The sequence below is a fragment of the Scyliorhinus torazame genome, chromosome X, assembly GCF_047496885.1.
Source record: "Scyliorhinus torazame isolate Kashiwa2021f chromosome X, sScyTor2.1, whole genome shotgun sequence".
NCBI lineage: Eukaryota > Metazoa > Chordata > Chondrichthyes > Carcharhiniformes > Scyliorhinidae > Scyliorhinus > Scyliorhinus torazame.
In genome coordinates, this window is record NC_092738.1 from 18,840,495 (window position 1) to 18,851,534 (window position 11,040).

Consider the following 11,040-nt stretch of genomic DNA (forward strand, 5'->3'; position numbering starts at 1 on the left):
CAATCCCTGCACATGTTTGGGTTGTGGGGGTGAGACCCACGCAGACATGGCGAGAATGTGGCAACTGTACACGGACAGTGACCCAGGGCCGGGATCGAACCCGGGTCCTTGGCACTGTGAGACAGCAATGCTCCATCGTGCCGCCCTGTGTTATTCGTGAAGAACCATGAACGAATTGTTATGTAAATATATATCCCGGGGTGCCACATTCACTGTCGCGCTGCAGTCATGTGCCAAGCAACAACGTGTCTGTAAGTCCACGTGAAGACCAGCAAGAAGTATACTCGATGAAATTCCAGCATTTTGAGTATGAAGTGTGATTATATCGGACTTATGGGAACCAGAGGAAATGGACAGCTTCTCCCACTGAAAATGTTTAGTTGGGAAGAGGTCAAGCTGTGGGGACACTCGGGAAGGGCCCTTACGGCAAGGCAGCATTTCAAAAGGTTCAGCTTGATAAGAAATTGAGAAGGCATATTTGCTCAGCACAGTAAGGGTAATTTGGGACTGGGGAACAGTACCGCCGACAGTATGATGTGAAGTCACATGGGTGGCACAGTGGTTAGCACTGCTGTCTCACAGCGCCAGGGTCCCGGGTTCGATTCCGGCCTCGGGTGACAAGTCTGAGCGGAGTCTGCACGTCCTCCCCATGTCTGCGTGGGTTTCCTCCCACAGTCCAAAGACGTGTAGGTTAGGTGGGTTGGCAATGATCAATTGCCCCTTAGTGCCCAACAGTTAGGTGGGGTTACGGGGAGTGGGCATAGATGGGGTGCTCTTTCGGAGGGTCGGTGCAGACTCGATGGGCAGCCTGGCCTCCTTTTGCATTGTAGGGGTTCCATGATTCTATGAGAGTGGAGTAAGCACAGTAGTAGTCTAGCAGAAGCCAGCATGGAGATAGTACCCAGTTAGAGCTGTACCATGGCGAATAGGTGCATAGATATGCGTTATCAAAATGTTTGACCGTACAAGCCTTTAAAACAAGACAATGAACAAATCTTTACAACACTGGCAGCTAATGAGTGAAGCCAGAACTGAAAAATCTGGTGAAGGTCCCAGACTCTGACAAATGAAAGCTCCATTACAGACATGGAAGGTGTTGGGAAGAAGGAAATTCCACTGTGCAGCTAAAGGACTCCTCTGGAGCACATGGAGGTCAATTGTGAATCCCCATCGATCACAGAGTCAAAGGACCTAGCAAAGGTGAGCAAAACCTCCGTTCTAAGGCCAAATTACCTTTAAAAGTCTTATCAGTTAGCAGGTCCGTTTCATTAATTACCGTGGGCTGCCCAGGTTCAGAGTTGATGCCATAGCACGTGCCGCCCGTGGGCAGCACGTTAGCAGAGTGGCTAGCACAGTTGCTTCACAGCGCCAGGGTCCCGGGTTCGATTCCCGGCTTGGGTCACTGTCTGTGCGGAGTCTGCACATCCTCCCCGTGTCTGCGTGGGTTTCCTCCGGGTGCTCCGGTTTCCTCCCACAGTCCAAAGATGTGCAGGTTAGGTGGATTGGCCAATGATAAATTGCCCTTAGGTTTGGTGGGATTACGGCCGGGATTCTCAGTTCCCCGCCGGAGCGATCAGAAATCCCAAGGGATCGTCCCCAAAAAACAGGTTTGGTGCTGATCACCCTGCGCCCCACCCCAGCTAGAGGAAGCAATGTGATTAATTCCACCCACCTATCCCCCAGTTCTGCACCGATCCCCACAGCTTGAAATCCTACAGGCGGACCTTCATGCCCCCCCCCCCCCCCCGCTGAATAAGGGCATCTTTCAAAAAGAGACATCCTCCCCCATACCACAGAAATAACGGTTCACAACCTACCCCCCCCCAGCACACAAGCATGAGGGTGACCCGAAACCGCCCCCCCCCCCCCCCCATGGCGCACCCCCCATCTGTTAGCTTCCAGACACATGTCTCTCTTCTGGGTGGCTTCCTGATAGGGGTCTCTTTTCTGGGGGGGCTTCCTGACAGGGGCCTCTCTTCTGTGGGGGAGGAGTCTCTTTATTTAGGGGGTCTCTTTATTTCGGGGGTCTCTGGGAGTGGTGGGGTGGGCAGGTCTTGCATTGTGGAGGGGGGAGGGTGGCCCTCTGATGGACTTTGGGAGCGAGGGTCCATCACGTCAGGTACACGCTTGTCAAGAGCTGCGCAAATTCTCGCCCACGTGATTCCCGGTCCAAAGTACTGGAGAATCATGAGGGCCTCGAGAACATGGCCCATCGAGGGGATGCAAATGAGTCACTAAAACCCATTTGAATCCTCCGGTTGGTGCGGGGCCCGAACCTCAATCCCACCACCAACGGGGGGCCGGAACATCGGAACCGGATCGGCGCCGGTTTTCCTTCACGCTGCTGGATTTCCGCTTCATCAGTAACTCCGCTACTGGTGGTGCGAGGTGGAGAATTCCGTCCTAAGTAACCGGGACTGAATTGCATGCAGCTCACCGGGGCACTAATCGGTAAGCGAATTTGCTTTTATCTATGATCACATAGAGACATGGGGGTAGAAATTGCTACGTGCTGTGCGAGGTAATGGGCTTGACTGTAAACTATTTCGCAATGACACTGTCTACACCGAAGTTGTGCAGACATTCGACACACTGATAAACTCTTTGGACCCATCGACCCTTGACATTCAATGACATTACCATCACTTAATCCCCCACTGTCAACATTCTGGGGGTTACCATTGATCAGAAACTGAACTGGACCCAGCCATATTAATACTGTGGCTACCAGAGCAGGTCAGAGGCTGGGAATCCTGCGGAGAGTAACTCACCTCCTGACCCCCCAAAGCCTGTCCACCATCTACAACGCACAAGTCAGGAGTGTGAGGGAATACTCTCCACCTGCCTGGGTGAGTGCAGCTCCAACAACACTCAAGAAGCTCCACACCATCCAGGACAAAGCAGCCCCGCTTGATTGGCATCCCATCCAAAAACATTCACTCCCTCCACCACCGACGCACAGTGACAGCCGTGTGTACCATCTACAAGATGCACTGCAGCAACTCACCAAGGTTCCTCAGACAGCACCTTCTAAACCCACGACCACTACCATCGAGAAGGTCAAGAGCAGCAGATACCTGGGAGCCCCACCACCTGGAGGTTCCCCTCCAAGTCACTCCCCATCCTGACTGGGAAATATATCGGCCGTTCCTTCACTGTCACTGGGTCAAAATCCTGGAACTCCCTCCCTAACAGCATGTGGGTGTACCTACACCACAGGGACTGCAGCGGTTCAAGAAGGCGGCTCACCACCACCTTCTCTTTTTTTTTAATTTAGAGTACCCAATTATTTATTTTCCAATTTAGCGTGGCCAATCCACTCACCCTGCACATCTTTGGGTTGTGGGGGTGAGACCCACGCGGACACGGGGTCCTCGGCACCATGAGGCAGCAATGCGTCACCTTCCCAAGGGGCAACTAGGGATGGTCAATGAATGCTGGCCTAGCCAGTGACACCCAAATCCCGTGAAAGTATAAAAACAGTTTTTCAGGCATCCGGTGGCCACCTAAAACAGGAGTTAGCCTTCCATGTGTTAACCAAGGGCCTAAAACCCGAAGGACCTCTCTGCTCAGAATTCATCAGCAGCCGTCAATGAAAGGCAATTTTGAAGAAAAAAAGCACTCTGAAATTCCCACAAGTGTTTTAATTCCAGATACTAAAATAATAATTTTCATCTCACCCCATCACCATTAGCCCGCATGACCATCTCTCTGGTTATCAGCTGAAACTTGGAACACCTGCAAGCTGAAAGATCTTTTCTAATTACACACAATACATTAAGATCAACAGTTTTGTTCTTCATCTTGCCATCAGTTAGAAAACCTGCAAGAATTTACGATCTTGATACACCAGCAATATAAATTGGCTGGGTTTCCCCATTCTGGCCGGGATTCTCCAATCCCGCGGCTAAGTTCTGACGCCGGTGTGAAAAGCGACGCGAGCCACTCCAGCGTCAACGGGCCTCAAGTGGCGGTATCCACCCCTTCCTAGGGGGCTAGTACGGCGCCAGAGTGGTGTCCGCAGCTCCGGCGCCTGATAGTCGGCGCGCCACAGCTGGCGTGACTTCGCGCATGCGTGTGGGTTCCCGTCTCCGTGCCGGCCCCCGGGCAATATGGCGGAGCCCTAGAGTTTGAAAACAGCGCGGGAGGTGAGTGAGCCGGGACTTTGAAAACAGTGCGGGAGCTGAGTGAGCCGGGGCAGTGAAAACAGCGCGGGAGCTGAGTGAGCCGGGACAGTGAAAACAGCGCGAGAGGAGTGTGCCGGGACATTGAAAACAGCGCGGGAGCTGAGTGAGCCGGGACTTTGAAAACAGCGCGAGAGGTGAGTGAGCCGGGACAGTGAAAACAGCGCGAGAGGCGAGTGAGCCGGGACAGTGAAAACAGCGCGGGAGCTGAGTGAGCCGGGACAGTGAAAACAGCGCGGGAGGTGAGTGAGCCGGGACTTTGAAAACAGCGCGGGAGCTGAGTGAGCCGGGACAGTGAAAACAGCGCGGGAGGTGACTGAGCCGGGACAGTGAAAACAGCGCGGGAGGAGAGAGAGCCGGGACATTGAAAACAGCGCGAGAGGTGAGTGAGCCGGGACTTTGAAAACAGCGCGGGAGCTGAGTGAGCCGGGACAGTGAAAACAGCGCGGGAGCTGAGTGAGCCGGGACTGTGAAAACAGCGCGGGAGCTGAGTGAGCCGGGACTTTGAAAACAGCGCGGGAGCTGAGTGAGCCGGGACAGTGAAAACAGCGCGGGAGCTGAGTGAGCCGGGACTGTGAAAACAGCGCAGGAGCTGAGTGAGCCGGGACAGTGAAAACAGCGCGAGAGATTTAAAAAGCGCGGGAGCTGCGAGTCGGAGCGGAGATTTTAAAAGATCGCGGCCTAGTTTCGGGAGCCGTTCGGAGGAGGAGGAGCAGTCTCTGTCAGGGAGAGAACCTGAGAACATCTAAGACACTCAGAAGGTAAGAAGGTAAGTAAGTGATTTTTACTCATTTTTACTTTTATACCTTTTTCAAATTGTGTGTGTCGGGGGGAAACTGAAGTGACATCACAGAAAAGCTGTGGCCTGAGTGGCTGGTTGGGAATCTACACTAAATTAAAAAAATTAAGCATTGGTAACTAATTAAACATAAACATAATTACTTAATTATAATTTAGAGGGATATCTAAGCCAGAGATTGGAGAGTACTATATTTAGCTTTTGCATTTCTATTAGAAATCTAGTGCTAGGAAACAGATAGTTAACAGTAACTTTGAAATTATTTAAAAAAAAAAAAAATTTTTTTTTAATTTTAATTTTAATTAATTGACGCAATGTCAGTTAGAGGGGTGCAGTGCTCTGACTGTGAGATGTTGCAGGTCCGGGAGGCTTCCAGCGTCCCGGATGGCTTCATCTGCAGAAAGTGCACCCAACTGGAGTTCCTCACAGACCGCATGGTTCGGTTGGAGCAGCAATTGGATGCACTTAGGAGCATGCAGGTGGCGGAAAGCGTCATAGATCGCAGTTATGTAAATGTGGTCACACACAAGGTGCAGGCAGAGAAATGGGTGACCACCAGAAAGGGCAGGCAGTCAGTGCAGGAATCCCCTGTGGTTGTCCCCCTCTCGAACAGATATACCCCTTTGGATACTGTCGGGGGGATAGCCTATCAGGGGAAAACAGCAGCAGCCAGAGCAGTGGCACCACGGCTGGCTCTGATGTTCAGAAGGGAGGGTCAAAGCGCAGAAGAGTAATAGTAATAGGGGACTCTATAGTCAGGGGCACAGATAGGCGCTTCTGTGGACGAGACTCCAGGATGGTATGTTGCCTCCCTGGTGCCAGGGTCCAGGATGTCTCCGAACGGGTAGAGGGCATCCTGAAGGGGGAGGGCAAACAGGCAGAGGTCGTTGTACATATTGGTACTAACGACATAGGCAGGAAGGGGCATGAGGTCCTGCAGCAGGAGTTCAGGGAGCTAGGCAGAAAGTTAAAAGACAGGACCTCTAGGGTTGTAATCTCGGGATTACTCCCTGTGCCACGTGCCAGTGAGGCTAGAAATAGGAAGATAGAGCAGCAAAACACGTGGCTAAACAGCTGGTGTAGGAGGGAGGGTTTCCGTTATCTGGACCACTGGGAGCTCTTCCGGGGCAGGTGTGACCTGTATAAGAAGGACGGGTTGCATCTAAACCGGAGAGGCATAAATATCCTGGCCGCGAGGTTTGCTAGTGTCACACGGGAGGGTTTAAACTAGTATGGCAGGGGGGTGGGCGCGGGAGCAATAGGTCAGAAGGTGAGCGCATTGAGGGAGAACTAGGGAATAGGGACAGTGGGGCTCTGAGGCAGAGCAGACAGGGAGAAGTTGCTGAACACAGCGGGTCTGGTGGCCTGAAGTGCATATGTTTTAATGCAAGGAGCATTACGGGTAAGGCAGATGAACTTAGAGCTTGGATTACTACTTGGAACTATGATGTTGTTGCCATTACAGAGACCTGGTTGAGGGAAGGGCAGGATTGGCAGCTAAACGTTCCAGGATTTAGATGTTTCAGGCGGGATAGAGGGGGATGTAAAAGGGGAGGCGGAGTTGCGCTACTGGTTCGGGAGAATATCACAGCTGTACTGCGGGAGGACACCTCAGAGGGCAGTGAGGCTATATGGGTAGAGATCAGGAATAAGAAGGGTGCAGTCACAATGTTGGGGGTTTACTACAGGCCTCCCAACAGCCAGCGGGAGATAGAGGAGCAGATAGGTAGACAGATTTTGGAAAAGAGTAAAAACAACAGGGTTGTGGTGATGGGAGACTTCAACTTCCCCAATATTGACTGGGACTCACTTAGTGCCAGGGGCTTAGACGGGGCAGAGTTTGTAAGGAGCATCCAGGAGGGCTTCTTAAAACAATATGTAGACAGTCCAACTAGGGAAGGGGCGGTACTGGACCTGGTATTGGGGAATGAGCCCGGCCAGGTGGTAGATGTTTCAGTAGGGGAGCATTTCGGTAACAGTGACCACAATTCAGTAAGTTTTAAAGTACTGGTGGACAAGGATAAGAGTGGTCCTAGGATGAATGTGCTAAATTGGGGCAGTTGAAAGGAATTCAGGACCGGCATGTTCCTGTGAGGAAGAAGGATAAATACGGCAATTTTCGGGAACCTTGGATAACGAGAGATATTGTAGGCCTCGTCAAAAAGAAAAGGAGGCATTTGTCAGGGCTAAAAGGCTGGGAACAGACGAAGCCTGCGTGGAATATAAGGAAAGTAGGAAGGAACTTAAGCAAGGAGTCAGGAGGGCTAGAAGGGGTCACGAAAAGTAATTGGCAAATAGGGTTAAGGAAAATCCCAAGGCTTTTTACACGTACATAAAAAGCAAGAGGGTAGCCAGGGAAAGGTTTGGCCCACTGAAGGATAGGCAAGGGAATCTATGTGTGGAGCCAGAGGAAATGGGCGAGGTACTAAATGAATACTTTGCATCAGTATTCACCAAAGAGAAGAAATTGGTAGATGTTGAGTCTGGAGAAGGGTGTGTAGATAGCCTGGGTCACATTGAGATCCAAAAAGACGAGGTGTTGGGTGTCTTTAAAAAATATTAAGGTAGATAAGTCCCCAGGGCCTGATGGGATCTACCCCAGAATACTGAAGAGGCTGGAGAGGAAATTGCTGAGGCCTTGACAGAAATCTTTGGATCCTCACTGTCTTCAGGGGATGTCCAGGAGGACTGGAGAATAGCCAATGTTGTTCCTCTGTTTAAGAAGGGTAGCAAGGATAATCCCGGGAACTACAGGCCGGTGAGCCTTACTTCAGTGGTAGGGAAATTACTGGAGAGAATTCTTCGAGACAGGATCTACTCCCATTTGGAAGCAAATGGACGTATTAGTGAGAGGCAGCATGGTTTTGTGAAGGGGAGGTCTTGTCTCACTAACTTGATAGAGTTTTTCGAGGAGGTCACTAAGATGATTGACGCAGGTAGGGCAGTGGATGTTGTCTATATGGACTTCAGTAAGGCCTTTGACAAGGTCCCTCATGGTAGACTAGTACAAAAGGTGAAGTCACACGGGATCAGGGGTGAGCTGGCAAGGTGGATACAGAACTGGCTAGGTCATAGAAGGCAGAGAGTAGCAATGGAAGGATGCTTTTCTAATTGGAGGGCTGTGACCAGTGGTGTTCCACAGGGATCAGTGCTGGGACCTTTGCTCTTTGTAGTATATATAAATGATTTGGAGGAAAATGTAACTGGTCTGATTAGTAAGTTTGCAGACGACACAAAGGTTGGTGGAATTGCGGATAGCGATGAGGACTGTCTGAGGATACAGCAGGATTTAGATTGTCTGGAGACTTGGGCGGAGAGATGGCAGATGGAGTTTAATCCGGACAAATGTGAGGTAATGCATTTTGGAAGGTCTAATGCAGGTAGGGAATATACAGTGAATGGTAGAACCCTCAAGAGTATTGAAAGTCAAAGAGATCTAGGAGTACAGGTCCACAGGTCATTGAAAGGGGCAACACAGGTGGAGAAGGTAGTCAAGAAGGCATACGGCATGCTTGCCTTCATTGGCCGGGGCATTGAGTATAAGAATTGGCAAGTCATGTTGCAGCTGTATAGAACCTTAGTTAGGCCACACTTGGAGTATAGTGTTCAATTCTGGTCGCCACACTACCAGAAGGATGTGGAGGCTTTAGAGAGGGTGCAGAAGAGATTTACCAGAATGTTGCCTGGTATGGAGGGCATTAGCTATGAGGAGCGGTTGAATAAGCTCGGTTTGTTCTCACTGGAACGAAGGAGGTTGAGGGGAGACCTGATAGAGGTATACAAAATTATGAGGGGCATAGACAGAGTGGATAGTCAGAGGCTTTTCCCCAGGGTAGAGGGGTCAATTACTAGGAGGCATAGGTTTAAGGTGAGAGGGGCAAGGTTTAGAGTAGATGTACGAGGCAAGTTTTTTACACAGAGGGTAGTGGATACCTGGAACTCGCTACCGGAGGAGGTAGTGGAAGCAGGGACGATAGGGACATTTAAGGGGCATCTTGACAAATATATGAATAGGATGGGAATAGAGGGATACGGACCCAGGAAGTGTAGAAGATTGTAGTTTCGTCGGGCAGCATAGTCGGCACGGGCTTGGAGGGCCGAAGGGCCTGTTCCTGTGCTGTACATTTCTTTGTTCTTTGTTTAGAGGGGCCCGGCGCGGAGGAACAAAGGCCCCCCACGGAACTAGCCCGCCCGCCGATCGGTAGGCCGCGATCGCGGACCAGGGCACCGTGGAGGCCCCCCCCCCCCCCCCGGGGTGGGATCCCCCCGGGACAGACCCCGCTGCCAGAACTCTGAGGTCCTGCTGGGTGGTACCATACATAAACCACGCCGGCGGGACCTGGACCCGGCCCATCGAAGCGCGGAGAATCGCCGGGGGGGGGGGCGCTTTCAACGGCCCCCAACCGGCGCGGCGGCGATCCCGCCGGCGCCCGAGAATCGGCGGCGGAGAATCGGCGTGGCGCAATTCTCGCACCCCCCCCCCCCCCGGCGATTCTCCGACCGGTTGGAGAATCCCGGCCCGTGTTCTAAAAATTCCACTGACCTTCTAACGCAGCACATATATTTTTCCTGTATAAAAATATGAATTCTAAAATTAAACACATTGATTTGTTTTTCTGAATTGTGAAACCTGTTGCGGAACAGAAATCGTGACGTTGTGGAGGTATCTTTGATTTTAAGAAAAAGAGTAGTTTTTAAAAACGTCAAAACATGCGCACACAGATCTGAGAGGGGAAATGGTTAACCAGAAAACAGAAAAATGAGAAACCATAACATGCAAAAATTGTTAAAAAGGGGAAAATGGTTAACCAAGAACTAGAAATATCGTTCAAAGAGTCTGAAGTGGGAAATGGTTAACCAAGTGCCTTCTTGACAATGAATGGTGCCCTCTACTGGCGGGGGCTGAGATACAGAGATAGGATTCTCCGTTTCGAGACTAAGTCCCCACGCCGATGTGAAAATGGTGGTGTTTTACGCCAGGACAACTGGTGCAAAATGGCCACAGATTCACCGTTTTGCTGGGGGCTAGCAGGGAGGCAGCGTAGAGCTCGCAGCTAGCTGCCGATACGGCCCTGAGCATTTCCGGTTCTGTGGCCTGCAGCGGCCGCCCCGCTCTCCATGGCGGACTCAGCCCGCGGACCTGGACCGCAAAAGTAGTGCCCCATCGGCCGCTTGCACGCCCTGGACTGCGCACCCCCCCCCTTTCCCCCACAGTGCCCCCAGCCCCAAATGCAGCCCACCGATCGGCCCTCCCCCGACTGTGGCGGCCCTGGACTGAGTCCGCAGCCGCTACGCGAGGTTCCCGGACCGTGTGAGCACGTGTAACCCGCGCCATCGGGAACTCGGCCGGTCGGGCTCGGAGCATCGCGGGGCGGGACTCAGGCAATGGCCTGAGGCGGTGGGTACTTGGCACGGCGGAGTACGCCGCTTTTCAGGGGGCGGAGAATACAAAAACCAGCGTCGCTCCCGATTTTGGCGTTAAAACGGATTCTCCGCCCCGGCGTCAAACGCGATTTCAGCGTCGGGCAGCGAAGAATCCAGCCCAGGAATTAGGAGCAGTAGGAGGCCATTCGGCCCCTCAAGCCTGCTCCACCATTCAATACGATCATGGCTGATCTGATTGTGACCTCAACTCCACAGTCCTGCCTACCCCTGATAACCTTTCACCCCCCTTGTTAGTCAAGTATCGATCTGGCTCTGCTTTAAAAGTATTCAAAGATTGTGCTCCCACTGCCTTTTGAGGAAGAGAGTTCCAGAGACCACCCCCCCACCCCCCCCGCAAGAAACAAATTCTCCTCAGCTCCGTTTTAAGTGAACAAACTCTTATTTTTAAATAGTGATCCCAAGTTCGACATTCTCCAACAAGTATCATAGAATCCCTACAGTGCAGAAGGAGGCCATTCAGCCCATCGAGTCTGCACTGACCCTCCGAATGAGCACCCTGCCTATGCCCACTCTCCTATCCTATCCCCGTAACCTCACCTAACCTTTTGGACACTAAAGGGCAATTTAGAACATAGAACAGTACAGCACAGAACAGGCCCTTCGGCCCTCGAT